The sequence below is a fragment of the Macaca fascicularis genome, chromosome 17 (assembly GCF_037993035.2).
Source record: "Macaca fascicularis isolate 582-1 chromosome 17, T2T-MFA8v1.1".
In the NCBI taxonomy this organism is placed as follows: Eukaryota; Metazoa; Chordata; class Mammalia; order Primates; family Cercopithecidae; genus Macaca; species Macaca fascicularis.
In genome coordinates, this window is record NC_088391.1 from 81,244,925 (window position 1) to 81,262,692 (window position 17,768).

Below are 17,768 nucleotides of genomic sequence, written 5' to 3' on the forward strand. Positions count from 1 at the left end.
CAAATTGTTCCAGACGGGAAAAAAGACATGGGGGACAAAGAAAGTGGATGAGTTATTAGTAGGGTCATGACTACCCGGAAGAATATGTTTCAGCTTAGTAGATAAACCCTAGCTGTGATATAAACTCCTGTTCGAAGAAATATTTTTTCAATCATTTTATTATGATGCACAGGGTGGCTATGAATGGATTAAAGATGTCCCATGATCTTTAACAACGTTATCCATGGAACCACTCAATGCAGCCTGGTCCAGCCAGGAGCATGTTCCTCCAGGAACTTCAAATAGTATACTATTTTGTCACAACCTGAAAGAAACATTGCGAAATATTGTTCTAACTGAAGGCTTATGAACTTCCAAAGGATTACTGGGCTACTCCATTTTTGCTCCCTGAATGGAAGGATGAGAGGCACCTGTTGAAGTGTGGCCGAGAAAAAATCAAGCTCAGGTATTGGGGTTCAGTGGCACTTTACCTTGGCCAGGAGGGCCAATTCAAATTTGGTTACTGGTAATTAATGTAAACACTCCTTTTTCAGCTTCTACTTTTGAATCTAATGCTTGTATTTGAGTGATTTTTCCCCAGGAAGAATATAATATATAATAGCATTATATTGATAGTAACTGTGTCTTATGTAATGATATTTCCATATTGTTTTCTCAACTAAGTATGTCAGCCTTTCTGCATATCAGCAAAGCATAGCCAAGCAAACCAAGACCAGAGTTCTGAATTCTTAGTAACTCCTTTTTGTCAGCTATTCTGTACACAAAGCCACTGTAGAAAGGACATTTTAAAAATTGTATGCATTATTACATTCCTTTGTTTAACTTTTCTCTTTTCTGTCTGTCGTATTACTTTTAAGTAAAAACAGTGGAGGTCATTGTTGGCTGACTGACTGACCCTATGGACAACCACTTTCTCCAAATTTAGCTTCCAATCATTGGTCTAAAGTTGCTCAAATAAGTCTATTCTGGCCAATAAAATATAAAAAGCTTTGTGAAGTATGGCTTCCATGAAAGTCTATTATGGGGCAAATAGGCTGTGAAATTATCGTGTCCGTCTTTTGTTCGTCTGGATTGCAATGCCCTAAGTGATGTTGAGGTAAAGCAGGCACCTTGCGACCACAGAAAAGCTCACTCCACTTGAAAAATAACAGACAAAGGAATTCTAAAGGATGCTTACGTACCTGATAACCACTGGAACTCTTGTATTAGCCCAGGACTATTTCAAACTTCTGGATATGTAGAGGCAGGAAAAAAAAAAAAAAAAGGATATCTGTTTAAGACAGTTTATCAGGTTGGTGGTTGTGAATACTCAGTTCTTCTGTCTGAACAGATTTTTAAATGCTTCTGTTACAGGTTCAATTTATAGTCTCTCTAAATTAAAAAAAAAATACTCTAGTTGGTCAGTCTACTGGCTTGTTTTAGGAGGTAAGAGTGATAGTTTTCTAAATAATCAGTGGGGACATTAAGGTGAAAAGGTTTTCATTGCCTGCTTCATCTTCAACATCACTTAGTGCACTCCAGGTCAGAGAAGAACAAAGGACAAAATGTTTTCACAGCCTATTTCTCCCTTTATGGGTTCTTAGAAGCCTCATTCTGTGAAGTCAACTTATATCTCACTGGTTAGAACAGAGTTATCTGGACACCCTTAAAGCAGTGATTACTATTTTGGATGCTGTTAGTGTCAGGAAAGAGAACAGCAGGTAATCACTGGTGAGGCAAACCTTGCTCCATTTCTCCATGAGGTGCTGTGTCTATATGTGCGCGTGGGGTCAGTATTTGAAATTAAGACAAGTTTCTAATGAAAACAAGTCTGGAGCCACATTTCTTAGTTCAGCTTGGTCCCACACAGATAATTTCAAATTATTTTACAAAATCCTGCTAATAATGAATGTCAGAGTACAATAGGCTAAGAAACTGGACTTACTAAAATAGCAAATTTATTGAAATCAGAAAGCAAACTGAATATTGTGAAAGAATAATTCAGTGCCTAAATCAGTTTTTGTTAAAAGCAATATACAATTTTTTCCTACTTATCAAAATTACAGGTATGATATAGTGTTATAGAAGCAAATTTGAAAAATCCTGTGAGGTCATAATAGGTCAGACTCCCAAATATTTTTTGACATTTTTATATTTTCTAAATTCCTTTACATATGTATTATATTTAGAGAATAATTTAAAAGATAGAGAATATACATCCTTTTGGGCCTGGCGTGGTGGCTCACGCCTGTAATCCTAGCACTTTGGGAGGCCAAGGTGGGCGGATCACCTGAAGTCAGGAATTTGAGATTAGCCTGGCCAAAATGGCAAAATCCTATCTCTACTAAAAATACAAAAATTAACCAGGCATGACTGGTGCATGACTATAGTCCCAGCTACTCAGGAGGCTGAGGCAGGAGAATGTCTTGAACCCGGGAGGCAAAGGTTGCAGTGAGCCAAGATTGCACCATTGCACTCCAGCCTGGGCAACGGAGCATGACTCTGTCTAAAAAAAAGAAAAGAAAAATATACCTTTTTGTCTCCCAAAGTATTCTCATGGCTCAAGAAATCTTTTGAACTTCATTATCCATACCTTACATTTCTACTCTAGTGAAAGAGTGTACCATTGTGAGTATCTTAACAAATCAGTAAGCTCACACAGCATATGTTGACAGGGCCTTAAGCAAAGAGAATTAATAACACATAGTCCTCAGAGATTGAAGGCAGGAGAACAAAGCTTCCTACCCTGGCAAAGAAGTGCTGTGTTTCAGAGAGCTTTGCAGATGAGCAGTGTAAGGCAAATTCAAAACGGGGTTAGGGCCGGAAGTGGCGGCAAGGCCAAGTTACATCAGCAACAAAATCATGTCTAGGTAAGTCTCTCAATAGATAATTACTTGAGTAAAATCTTAGCTACTCTTCAAGATTTTACTTTTTATTTATTTATTTATTTATTTATTTATTTATTTATTTATTTTTTAGAGTCTCCCTCTGTCGCCCAAGCTGGAATGCAGTGGTGTGATCTCGGGTCACTGCAACCACTGCCTCATGGGTTCAAGTGATTCGCATCTGTATAGATAAAACTTCTTGAATTTATTGACACATAACATACTGAGTAAACACAAAATATACCGAGTAATTTGCATAAAGTGCAAATTAACACGGTTCACCTATTCTCAGATTCTTTCACACCTTCTTACAAACCATATTCAGCCTTTTTTTTTTTTTAATATGGAAAGTTCTACTATCAAAGTGAACTAATCTGAATAGTACAATAGTGCAGCCACAAATATATAACTAGGCTTACACCTATGTAACCCCAACACACATCTAGCACTCTAATGGTGCCCCTGTTCTTAATTATATTGTAACCTATTCCCTAGAAGTTACCACTATTCTTACAACTATTAAAATTAATTAGGATTGCTTGTTCTTCAACTCCATATAAATGTAATTATACAGTATATATTCTTTTGTATCTAGGTTCTTTTATCCAACATAGTATCAATGAGGTTATTTCATGTCCTGTGTCTGAATATTTCCCTCTTTTTTTTTTTTTAGATGGAAGTCTTGCTCTGTTGCTCCACGCTGGAATGCAGTGGCATGTTCTTGGCTCACTGCAACCTCCGCCTCCCGGGTTCAAGTGATTCTCCTGCCTCAGACTCACGAGTAGCTGGGATTACAGGCACATGCCACCAGGCCTAGCTAATTTTTATATTTTTAGTGAAGACATGGTTTCACCATGTTGGCCAGGCTGGTCTTGAACTCCTGACCTCAAGTGATCCACCCACCTCGGCCTCCCAAAGTGCTGGGATTACAGGCATGAGCCACCACACCTGGCCCATTTCCTTCTTGTTAAATTGATATTGTAGATGTGCTCACTCTGCCATTATTACTATTTTCATGCTATGGCATACACAGGGAGCATATATTCAGAGAATTTATAACTTACAAGTCAAGATTAAAAACTCAAGAAGAATTTTCTTCCCAGAATTCATTGACTCAGTTACTACTGTTCCAGGTAAATTTTTGAGTTAATGTACAGTTTGACTTCTTTTCAGCCCATTCTACTTAAAAGAATAAAAATTAACATTCACAATTTGGAGGTTAAAAATTTGCACATTCCCTATCCATACAGAATAGGAATAAGGACAAATGGATTAACTTATTTCCAAAAGCAAGTTGCTTGCAGAAATTCACATTGCTCACACTATTTATTTATTCTTTCAAAAATACTCATTGAGATCCAACAAGAGCCAGAAATTATATTCAGCACAGGTTATGAAATGATAAAGAAAAGGTATCAACTATACCAAGAAACCTATATCAGGGCTGCTCAGTTTTCTCCTGGGCCCACAAGTATAGTAAAACCTGGCAACACAATGTGGCAAGTGCTAGGACAGAAGTATACATGTGGTACTACGAAGGGACTGAGGACAGAGAATTAAATGTTCTGGAGCTGGAAAGGAGAGGCAACGGTGGTGAGTGGTACCACTAAACCATTTTTAGTGCAAGTGATGAAAGCAACCTTGACCTTTAGTAAACCAAAATTGTCCTGAGTTTATGGCTTAATAATAATGTATTCTCAACAAGAAAAATTTCTTACAAACCCATGCTGTATACATCTATACAAACACAAAGAAGAAATATACTAAAAATGTACATGAATTAGAAGATACTGGAAGTTAAAGTAATTTTATTCAGCAGTCACAATATTAGAGTTCGTTATTATGAGTTCTGAGTAGCACCCAAGTTGTTTCAAAGTTAGATTACGGATATTGTCTTTAACTTGTGTTTGTATCTTTCTTCCCATGACAATGACATATTATTATCAATAAGACTACAAAATCTTTTGAAATAGCTGGGTTTAAACGATACCACATTAAAGCACTCACCTTGAAATATCATTTCCTATAGTTCCTCTTCCTCTTTACTTCTACTGATTCCTACGTATTAACCAGTCCCTTGTTTTATTATCTCAGTTAAGAGCAACATTAATTTAAGAGAAATTAGGTAAAAAAAAAACAAAAACAAAAACAGGCCTATTGACAATTTTTGGGTTGACTTGAAGATTGTTTTTGTTTGTTTGTTTGTTTGGTTGCTTTTTGGAGATGGAGTCTCACTCTGACTCCCAGGCTGGAGTACATGCATTGGTGGGATTTCTGCTCACTGCAACCTCCACTTCCCAGATTCAAGTGATTCTCCTGCTTCAGCCTCCCGAGTAGCTGGATTTACAGGCATGCACCATCGCGCCTGGCTAATTTTTGTATTTAAAGAAGAGACAGGGAGTCGTTGGCAAGGCCTGAGTCCTGTCCTCTTGCTCTCCTCCCCAAACAGCATGAGCTTCACCACTCGCTCCACCTTCTCCACCAATGACCATTCCCTGGGCTCTGTCCAGGCATCCAGCTAAGGTGCCCGGCCAGTCAGCAGCATGACCAGCACCTATGCAAGGCCCCAGGGGCTCTGGTTCGCGGATCTCTGTGTCCCTCTTTACCAGCTTCCTGGGTGACATGGGGTCCTGGGGCCTGGCCATGGGGATGGCGGGGGATTTGGCAGGAATGGGAGGCATCTAGAACGAGGAGACCATGCAACGCTTGAACGACTGCCTGGCCTCCTACCTGGAGAGTGAGGAGCCTGGAGACTGAGAACTAGAAGCTGCAGAGCAAAATCCTGAAGAGCAAAATCCGGGAGCACCTGGAGAAGAAGAGACCCCACGTCAGAGATGGGAACCATTACTTCAAGACCACTAAGGACCTGAGAGCTCAGATCTTCGCAAATACTGTGGACAATTCCTGCATCCTTCTGCAGATCAATAATGCCCATCTTGCTGCCAATGACTTTAGAGTCAAGTATGAGACAGAGCTGGCCATGCACCCGTCTGTGGAGAGTGACATCCATAGGCTCCGCAAGGTCATTGATGATGCCAATGTCACTTGGCTGCAGTTGGAGACAGAGATTGAGGCTCTCAAGCGGGAGCTGCTCTTCATGAAGAACTATGAAGAGGAAGTAAAAGGCTTACAAGCCCAGGTTGCCAGCTCTGGGTTGACCATGGACGTAGATTTCCCCAAATCTCAGGACTTCACCAAGATCATGGCAGACATTTGGCCCAGTATGATGAGCTGGCTCGGAAGAACTGAGAGGAGCTGGACAAGTACTGGTGTCAGCAGATTGAAGAGAAGACCACAGTGGTCACTGTGCAGTCCACTGAGGTTGGAGCTGCTGAGATGACACTCACAGAGCTGAGACATACAGTCTAGTCCCTGGAGATCAACCTGGAAATTTGAAGGCCAGTTTGGAGAACAGCCTGAGGGAGGTGGAGGCCTGCTGTGCCCTGCAGATTGAGCAGCTCAACGAGATCCTGCTGCACCTGGCGTCAGAGCTGGCACAGACCCAGGGAGAGGGACAGCACCAGGCCCAGGAGTACAAGGCCCTGCTGAACATCAAGGTCAAGCTGGAGGCTTGCCACCTACCACAGCCCACTGGAAGATGGCGAGAACTTCAATCGTGGTGATGCCCTGGACAGCAGGAGCTCCATGCAAACCAACCAAAAGTCCACCACCGGCCAGATAGTGGATGACAAAGTGGTGTCTGAGACTAACAACACCAAAGTTCTGAGACATTAAGCCAGCAGGGTACTCTTTGGAGAGCAAGAGGCCAATAAGAAGTTCAGAGGTAAAAATAAATAAATTAATTTAAAAAAATAAAGTAGAGACAGGGTTTCACTGTGTTGGCCAGGCTGGTCTCGAACTTCTGACCTCAAGTGATCCACTCTGCTTTGGCCTCCCAAAGTGCTGGGATTACAGGCATGAGCCATCGTGCGCCACAACTTGAAGATTTTTCTGATAGAACTGTTTTTTTACAGAATATGTTATTTCAACTATTTTCCTTAGTCAAAAAGATGAATCCCATAATAACTGAAGTTTAAAATGTATGGATATTTTTGGAACATAGAGACAACACTCAAGTTTTTTGTGATATTCATTCATAAAGAGCTCACAGATCTCTGTTAAAATTTTGAAAGTGATCAAACACAATCACTTTATTATTGTTAAAGATTATAATAAAATGCCAATCATGACAAATTAGTTTTTGATAACTACTAGGCAGCATTGTTTGAAATGATTTAGGATTAGTATTTAACTGTCTATTCAAAATCTTTTATAATATAAAAGATTCTTTATGAGCTTGTTGATTTTGATGTTTGAAAAGTGCTTACTACAGTTTCCCTATTATTAAGACAAAGTAAGAAAAGAAACTTGGTTAAACCAGAGAGAATGTTAATAATCATGACCGGGGAATTTTTATTTGTGAAGGCTTTTATAAAATATTTACCTACAAACAAGTACAATGAAGGGACCACAGTGTTGCAACACTCAGATTCTTCAGATGCCAATCTCGGTCAGAGCTGCCCTAGGCCTTGCTCAAGAGAAAGTTACACATCAAAGGAAAGGTGATAAGGTTCTCATCACACAAAAAACCTTGCAACTCTCCTTGACTTTCTTTTCTCAAGATGGTTTTGAAGTGATTGAAATAGGTAACATTCTGTCCAAATAGTGTTATGTGAAAGGAATTTCTAAAGAAAATCTAGCTGCTGCCAACAATTTGCCCACATAATTTTCTTTTGGTCTTTGTATGTAGCATTGTTATTCAAGTAATATTTATTGATTTATGAACATTCTTAATTGGCTAGGTTCTCTATGAGTTATAATTAAGAAAATACAGTACCCCACATTAAAAAACTTTCTGAAACCAGAAGTTTTATTTTAAAGAAATACATAATTTTCAATAATTGTCAGATTATTATTGTACATTATTTGCCTTCAAGTGTTGAGTATTAAGAAAATAGACAAATGGGCCAGGTGCAGTGGCTCATGCTTGTACTCCCAGCCCTTTAGGAGGCCGAGGCTGACGGATCACAAGGTCAAGACATCGAGACCATCCTGGCCAATCAACATGGTGAAACCCTGTTGTCTTTACTAAAAACACAAACACTAGCTGGGCATAGTAGTGCATGCCTGTAGTCCCAGCTACTCAGGAGACTGAGGCAGGAGAATTGCTTGAACCTGGGAGGCGCAGGTTGCAGTGAGCCGAGATCGTGACACTGTACTCCAGCCTGGGCAATAGAGTGAGACTCCGTCTCATAAAAGAAAAAAAAAATGACAAAAAAAAAGAAAATAAAAAAATGTTTTGCCATTTCAAGTTTGTTTTTTTATATTTTCAAAATGCTGAATAATTATGTATATTACCTGGCTGACTGGCTATTTTATTCAAGCACTTAAGGAAATAACCATACATTTTTTTAATCACACACACTTTCTCCATTGGTTCGGGTGGGTTCGTATAGTTTTTCTCTTCTGTGGAAAGAGATGACTGCAGACTTGATTATGAAAGAATCATACTTGTGTGGGAAATAAGGTTTTACTGCTCTATGAAAAAAGAAATATTTTTCTTCCTAAAATCTAGCTATGTAAAAATTTCTTTTTTTCTTTTTTTTTTTTTTCCTCTGTCACCCAGGCTGGAATGCAGTGGCGTTATCTCAGCTCACTGCAACCTCTGCCTCCCATGTTCAAGTGATTCCCTTGCCTCAGTCGCCTGAGTAACTAGGATTACAGGTGTGCACCACTACACCCAACTAATATTTCTATTTTTAGTAGAGATGGGGTTTCACCAAGTTTGCCAGGTTGGTCTCGAACTCCTGACCTCAGGTGACCCAACTGCCTCGGCCTCCCAAAGTGCTGGAATTAGAGACTGAGATGCTGTGCCCGGCCCGATGTAAAGATTTCTAAGAATAGTCTTGCTCTTGTATTTGGAATGTAAGAAAACTTGATGTATGGGATTATTTCAATATTAGGAGAGACTTTAAACTTCCTGATTTATAAAAGCTTCATCTTTTTAATTTTCTGAACCTAATTATGGCACTATATTTATGGATTAAATAAGAGAAACAAAACAGCTTAAAATTCACACTCTTATAATGTCTTTTTTCCCCAAACATTTTAGTTCTATATTAGTATGTTCAATACTGTAGCATCTTCTTTTAAAATAAAAACTTCTGTTGATGTAGTGGCTATAAGTAACACTATACGCCTGGCTATTAGACTAGAACTAAGACCATATTCAGAATTATCCAGCATTGAATATCCAATATACCAGTATATGCACTGCTGGCCCCAGTGTTATCTCAGAGAGAAGTGCCTTTTTGAGAAATAGGTTTTCATGATAACAAACCCACAATATTTTAGTTTGGAGAATTACGAAAGCTGAAAATACTTTAAATCATGTTGAAGTTTAGAAACAGATAAATGAAGACTAAAATCTAATTTCTGATATCAATAGGAGTTTAAGAGATAAAAATAATTACACAACATCTTTATCAGTCTTAAGGAGATGATATATCAATAAATAATGGGATCCATTCTCTCAGTCAGCCTCCAGAGGCCCCTGGAGGTTTCCTACCTAGAAAGCCAAGAAAAGTATACTTCCATCTACTCAAGCAATTTACTCAGCTGTTGCCAAAACTTTATTCTAGGCTGTGTTTGGCAGATAATAAAAGCAGTTCTTTGTGTACACAGAAATTCATTGTATTTCTTAGGCCTCATGCTGCTAGTCAATGGTTATTAGAGGCTCGCAAGCATGTTGTGTATGGGGAGCAAAGGAAGCTGAATACGACGTAAAGTCAAAGTCAGTCCTTCAAGAAAACCGTACAGTTTTATTTTTTAATCACTGCCGACAGTGCTCCCTTTCAGTGCGGTTTACGTTCACTGTATTTTCTTGTTCCATTTCCTGTTGTTAGGTAGCTCTCCTCCGTTTCTTTTTCTCTTTCTTGCATAGTTTTTCTTTCTGATCAGTATCTTAACCTCTTTTTTCCTGTATTTTAAACTCTCTGTAATGATCTTATTCCTGCTTATAGATAACAGTGTTTTCAGATAGTTTTGAATTTTCATGTTTCTAACCATGGCTTTATTTGTAAATTACTTTTAAACTTATTGAGCACAATTGTACCACATCAAACTCCAGAAGAGCTCTCCTTTAGAAGTTAACAGTCTCCTGATGTCTTGGTGACCTGTCTCTGAAAACAATGAATCACCGGAAATACTCAGTTGAGTGCATTAGGTACTAACTCTATGATGTCCTACTTCTCTTTTTACTAATATCTTTGCCCGAACACCGACTTTCCACTCCCTTTTATACCAACCAGTTATAACGCTCATAATGTTTTACACATCCCAAGTCTGAAATACATGGGCTATCATTAGCAATTCTCCTTAAGCCTTAGTCAGTTTTCTAAATGTTCCCATTACTTCTCCAAATAAGTGAGTTTCTGATAAAGACATCATCTTCTCTGCAGCTTTTTCAGGTGGACTCTTTTCTTTCCTCTCCTAACTAAATAGCTCAGGTTTCAGTGGTGAGGTATAGGACTCACACTGTTCTTCATTACCACTTTCAAATCATTCTTCTATCTTCTGCCTTTAAAACTCACAACCCACGTGACCCAGATGTCAAATGGGATGCATCTACCTCCTGATCATTCTCCTCATTTACTAAAATATCTAGTCCTTCTATTATTAATCTTGGTGATATTATCATCATTCCCATGAAAGATTAAAAAACTTTTCTTCTCAGTTCCTTAACCTCTTAGAATTTAATAACATTTCTCCAACTTAGCTCAGCCATTAACTCCCATGGCCACCCCTATTGTCAGTACTAATGTATCAATTCCAGTCCTTCAAGTTCTTGTAAATTCTCTGACTATAGTACTGAGAGGTGAAGCTGGCTGGGCTTCTGGGTCTAGTGGGGACTTGGAGAACTTTTCCGTCTAGTTAAAAGATTGTAAATGCACCAATTGGCACTCTGTGTCTAGCTAAATGTTTGTAAACACACCAATCAGCACTCTGTCAAATTGGACCAATCAGCACTCTGTAAAACAGACCAATCATCACCCTGTAAAATGGACCAATCAGCTCTTGTAAAATGAACCAATCTCCAGGGTGTGGGTGGGGCCAATAAGGGAATAAAAGCTGGTTGCGCCAGCCTGTAGTGGCGATCCACCTGGGTCTCCTTCTGCCGTGCGGAGGGTCTGTAGTTTTGGTCTTAGCAATAAATCTTGCTGGTCAGTGATTGGGTCCGTGCTGTTTTTAAGAGTAGTAACACTCACCACGAGGGTCAGCGGTTTCAGGCTGGAAGTCAGTGAGACCAAGAACCCACCGGAAGGAACCAATTCCAGACACAGTACTATTGCCCTTGCAAGTCTTCTTTTTTTTTTTGGAGACGGAGTCTCGCTCTGTCCTCTGGGCTCAAGTGCAGTGGTGCAATCTCGACTCCTCACTGCAACTTTTCCCTTCTGGATTTAAGCAATTCTTCTGCCTCGGCGTCTCGAGTAGCTGGGACTACAGGCGCGTGCCAGCACGCCCAGCTAATTTTTTTGTATTTTTAGTAGAGATGGGGTTTCACCATATTGATCAGGCTAGTCTTGAACTGCTGACCTAGTGATCTGCCCGCCTCAGCCTCCCAAAGCACTGGGATTACAGGCATGAGCCACCATGCCCAGCCTGTTTTTCTTCTTAATTTATGTCATGTAAACTGCCTCCCTAGTAGCTCGATTGGGCCATGTGACCAAAATCTGGCCAGTGAAATTCAGTGAAGGGTGGTGGGTAACCCTGAAGAAATGAAGTTTAGTGAAAGTCGACATGAGCTCTCTGCAACCCCATCCCTTGCTTCTGCCTGCCACAGGGATGATTATGATGATGTCTGGGACCCCAACAGCTAATTTTTGTGTTGGGTTTCTGTTTTGTTCTATTTGAGCAGTCTTTCTTTGGTAAATGCCTTTCATCATTTTAATCTTTTTTTTTTTTTCTCTCCTGTTTCTTTTTCTGTCATTTAGCTTATTGGCAGAAGAATTCTTATCCAAGGATTCTGATCCTCTAAATTTAGTTTATTTTTCATATATTTTTTGAAAATATGTTGGTACTGTGGTCGTATTTCCAGGTTTCCTCCACCTTATTCTACAGCCCTCTCATGAAATTTAATGAGTTTTTATTGAAGTAGTAATTCTGTATGTATAGGGCTAACATTTAACATTAAAAGGTTGAAAACTGAAAACATTTTTCTTTTGGAAATTAGAATTGTGCCTGAGTAAACAAATAGAAACTTGTGAATAGTTAATCACCAGCTCTGAGATGGTATTTTGCACATATATGTGATAGGTTTGAATGGATGAACATATGCAGTTTGATATTTGGGCTCATATGTCATCACAGAAAATGCCAATTAAGGGTTAAGCTCTCTGGTCAGGCGCAGTGGCTCACAATCTCAGCACTTGGGGAGGCCAAGGCAGGTGGAGTTTGAGGTGAGGAGTTTGAGACCAGCCTGGCCAACATGGTGAAACCCTGTCTATACTAAAAATACAACATTAGCTGGGTATGGTGGCAGGCGCCTGTAATCCCAGCTGCTTGGGAAGTTGAGGCAGGAGAATCACTTGAAATTGGAAGGTGGAGGTTGCAGTGAGCGGAGATGGCACCACTGTACTCCAGCCTGGGTGAAAGAGCGAAACTCCATCTCAAAAAAAAAAAAAAAAGGGTTAAGTTCTCCCATCTCTTCTCCCATAAATACATGAATATATATTTTAAAGTCATATTGCTATATGCACTATTATGTATTTCTTTAAGAAATAATTTTGAATTTTAGAGCTATCATATCAAATGATGACATAACACATTAATATTTTAACTTTGATATTAGAATTAAAAATATATATACATTGGTTTTAACATAACTTAATGCATTTTTCTAAACAAGAAAAAATAACATTGTATCATTATAGTTCACATGACAATTTTAAAAAATTCAAATTTGAGTATAATATTGTATATTTCTATATATTTTACATTTTTTATACATAATTTATCCAAAGTAGTTCACAAGAGTGTTATGTCATATTTTGTATTTGATTAAATGGAAAGCAGTAGAAGAAATAATACCTTTGCAATTGGTAAAATACTATCTCATATATAGCAATAAATGTTTTCATTACAATCCATTATATTTTGTGTATTTACATAGAAGATATTTCTCATATCTTTATCTCTCATACTTTAATATAGATAAAAATTGAGGTTAAAATCATAAAATGTACTACCAATGAAATAGCATTTTATGTTAAATTGTATTCATTTGCATTTAGTTGGATGTCTTAGATGTAGTTTTTAGTAATATGAAACTGATGAAAAAACTGACATGATATATTCACAGTCTTTGGAAGGCACAAATCTTTACCTTGTGCAAGAAAATAACTGGACCTTTGTTTTGTGGTAGTTATGAGAATATGGTAAGAGCTATGAGCATTTGTAAGAAGCAAAATATGGAACAAATATCTTTCATTACCACACTTGTAGATTTTATCAATCAAATGTTAAAATCTTAAGTTGATTCCAGGAAGAAAGTACTGCTAAAGAACTATTTACCTATTAGTAGTAGAGATGGACATCTTTATAAAGTCCTAGGTTTGTGCCAAAAACAGTCTTCACTGTGGTAGGAAGGAAGTTAATAGTAAAGATGTTAAAAGCCTCTGATAGAGGTGAGTCTCCACTGTTTCCTTATTTGCATGCTCTGACCAGCACTGCTGGATGCTGAAAGAGGACACCGCAGACTCCCACCTTTTCTCCAGACTCCCGCCTTCTCTCTGTGCAGCTGTCTTATCTCCATATCTGTTTCATGAACTCTGGCCACCTTAGTAACTCTGACCAACTTTGCCGGCTCAGTTCAGGGAGTCTGCCAGGGTTGGACTAGTTACTCGCTTCCTGTTATGGCGTAGAAACTCTCAAGACTAGAAGCTGGAACAATTGTAGGATTTACTTTGTTGAGTTCCGGTCTTTCAGGGCTCACTGTCCATTGCTGCCTGATGTTTAATGTCTTGAAAACTGTTGTTTCATGTAGTTTTACATTTTTTAGTTAATTCATACAGTAGTAAACATCTTCATCTGAAGTAGAACACTTGTTTGATTATGTCTTATTTTTCTGTCTCTAATAGAATATTTTGGGAGAAAATGGGGGAAATACAATAAAAAAAGGGGAAAAAATAACTCCAGTAATATTTAATGTAGTTGCACCTTTACTCTCCCTATCATTTGATCATAGTACTATCCGGAAAAGGGCTGTAACATATCTTATTTCTTCCATCTCCCTAATCTTTTCACTTTCTTAGTGTTATATTTCATGCATTCATTGATTTATTCAACAAATACATTTTGAATCTCCATTATGTATTTGGCAAGGTGAGAAGGGCCTTTTACCAGAAGATTCCTCTGATAATTTTTACATATTTCCCTCAATGATATTGAGAAGACCGTCTCTGTGTTTAGAACTACATTTGCGATGGAAGGGGGAAATTAAAGTACAAAAACTAGAGGTGTCGCTGTCATATTTGCATTGTAGAAAGACAATTATGGCTGCAATATGAAGTATGTGTTAATAGGTCAAAGATGCTTGGGAAAGAAACCAACAGGAGAACTGTTAAGATGACCCAGTCAAGAAATATTAAAGACCTATATTTGGGCAGTAGTAACAAAAATGAATAGGAAGATACACATGTGAAAATTATTTAACAGATAAAAGTACGGCATGAAATTATAGGATACGGCATGAAAATATTAGGGAGAAACAGGTTTCAAGAAGGGCTGCACTCTTTCTATCTTCTTAGTGTTTTAACTATAAGTAGGCCATCAAATATTTAATTAAAATATGAGAGTGATTTTCTAATCTCTCTTACTCTAGTCCATTTTTGTATATGGGGCAATAATCATTATAGCCATTATATGAACGTTTGAAAAGATAATGTGGGATAATACATCAAAAAATATTAGTATAATGCCTAGCACATAATAAGTGATTCCATATTTTAAATATTGATACAATTGATTAGGTTTCTTGTTAATTGAATAGCATTATAATTTTTTTTTTAGATATGGCTTTAAGCCACTTTCAAGCTATACTGATGACCTGAATATTTAGGCCCCTCAGTAAGGCATAGTGATTAATATAAATCAAAGTAAAGTTTTCATTTTGGTTAACACATTTCAATTTGTTAGTTTGAATCGGTTCCTCTGAATCAAATTATCTCTACATACTCTGCTCAATTTGGATTTTTAGAACTATACAGTTGAAGCTAAAATGGACTAAGATGACCCATCAAGATACTCTGCATGTTACTTCTGTAAACTAAAGAATATATTTTTCAGAAGCTATATTTATTTTATTTATTGCAACTATAATGACATTAACAACTCCTAGAGAATCTTAGAATATGGAAGCAAGACTCATTAGCTCCAGTAAAGAATTTAAAAGGCTTTCTTTTCCCAGATACTAGTATTGTGCAATAATCATATACATAGTTACAGTATGACATAATGAGGACCTCAGTGAACACTCACTCTCTCTAAAATAATAAAAATACTAGCAAAACCACCTAAAACCTACCATAGCAGAACTCTAGTAATTAGAGTGATCCTAGAGAAACTATTGAATATAAGTGTGACAGCAGGATCTGTGGTGCTTTAACTTGAGGCTACTCCTATCACTCCTTTTTACCCCAGATCAATGGCACAGTAGCAAAAATACAGCAGTACTGCAGACAATGAGATTTAACCTCTTCTGGAGTTCCCTTCAAAGCATCACTCCTAGAGCACAGGCAATATTTTGTTTGAACTTGCAGATAACTACAAAATCTCTATTCTCAGACTGTGGCGATGTTTTGTGTTTAACTCAGAGAACTCAGCTCTGCTGCACAGTGGTGGATGAGAATAAAACATTGAGCAATAATAGCTGAATATTTCAATAACCCATTTTCAGTAATGGAGGAGGTAACTAGGCAGAAGATCAACAAGGAAATGGAACACTTGAGCAACCCCTAGACTTGACAGACATGTTTAGAATACTACAACCTACAACAGCAAAATACACATTCTTCCTAAGTGTATAAAATCATTCTCCAGGACAGACCATATGCTAGACCAAAAAATAAGCCTTCATAAATTGAAGGGATAAAAATGATACAAAACTTATGACAAGTGATAGAAATCAAGGCAAAGCAATATTGGCATGAGAATAAACATACTGATCAAAAGAATATGATTGAGTATGCAGAAATAAACTCATACTTATGGTCAACTGATATGCAATTGACCATAAATCAATTGAATATAAATTGACCAAGGATGCCAAGACAATTCAATGGGGAAAAAAGTAATATTTTCATACCTAGTGATAGGACAAATGAATATCCAAATCCACAAGAACAAATCTAGACTTCTATCTCATCTTACAAAAAAATTAACTCAAAGGTGTATATAGACATAAAGTAATTGTCAAAATTATGAAAGTTACAGAAGAAATCATAGGGGTAAATCTTCATGACCTCAGGTTAGGCAGGGATCTTTTAAATACCACACCAAAAGCACAATTGGCAATATAAATAAAAAAAGATAATTTGGATTAATCAAAATTAAAAACTTGGCCCATCAAAGGTCATAATCAAGAAAGTGAAAAGTCAAGTGGAAAAATGAGAAAATCTATTTTCCTTTTTTTTTTGACATAGAGTCTCACTCTGTCACCCAGGCTGGAGTGCAGTGGCCTGATCTTGGCTCACTGCAAGTTCCATCTCCTGGGTTCACGCCATTCTCCTGCCTCAGCCTCCCGAGTACCTGGGACTACAGGCGCCCGCCACCTTGCCCGGCTAATTTTTTGTGTTTTTAGTAGAGACGGGGTTTCACCGTGTTAGCCAGGATGATCTCAATCTCCTGACCTCATGATCCACCTGCCTCGGCTTCCCAAAGTGCTGGGATTTACAGGCGTGAGCCACTGCGCCCGGTCAGAAAATCTATTTTCAAATCACACGTTTGACCAAGGCCTTGTATCTACAAAACATAAATTCTATAACTCAACAGTAAAAACAACAAGTAATGAAATGGGCAAAGGATTTAAATAGAAATTGCTAAAAGGAAAAAAGAAAGAAATACAATTGGCCAATAAACATATAAAAAGATGCTGAACATCATTAGTCATTAGGAAAATGCAAATTAAAACCAAAAGGAAATACCATTTCTCATATGATGGAATGCTTAAAATAAAGGAGACAGACAATAAGAAGTGTTGATGAAGATATGGAGATATTGGAAGCCTTATACATACATCACTGGTAGGAAGTTAAAATGGCATAGCCACTTTGAAAAACTTACAGTTCTTCTAAGAAATTAAACATAAATTTACCATATGACCCAGAAATTTCATTCCTCAGTGTATACCCAAAATAAATGAAAACTTAGATACACAAAAAATCTTATTGGTGAATGTACATAGCAGCATTATTCATAGCCAATATATGGGAAAAACGAAAATGTTTAATATCTATTAATAAATATAACGTGTTATATCATACAATGAAATATTACTTGACAATAAAAGTAATGAAATATTAATCCATGCTACAGTAAAGATGAACCTTGAAATCGTGTTAAGTGAAAGAAGCCTGTCACAAAGACTACATAAAGAACCATTTTATTTATGTGAAATACTAGTCTCAGTAAATCCAGAGATAGAAAATAGATAATTGGATCTCTGGAGCTGAGGCTGGAAGTGGGGTCTCGAATGAGAGAGTGCAGGGTGTGAAGCCAGGATGGAATATGGCTGCTAATGTGTATGGGGCTTTTTGGGCACCAGTTAGGTATTCCAAACGTAGATTCTGTTGATGGTTGTACACTCTTTGAAAATGCTAAAAATCATTCCACTGTGTGCTTTAAACT

At 37.7% G+C, this 17,768-nt stretch overlaps 1 pseudogene; it reads left to right on the forward strand.

Annotated features, from left to right (window-relative positions):
- The first annotated feature begins 5,407 nt into the window (after nucleotides 1-5,407).
- On the forward strand, nucleotides 5,408-6,233 carry LOC102116583 (keratin, type I cytoskeletal 18 pseudogene; annotated as a pseudogene).
- The last annotated feature ends 11,535 nt before the right edge of the window (nucleotides 6,234-17,768 follow it).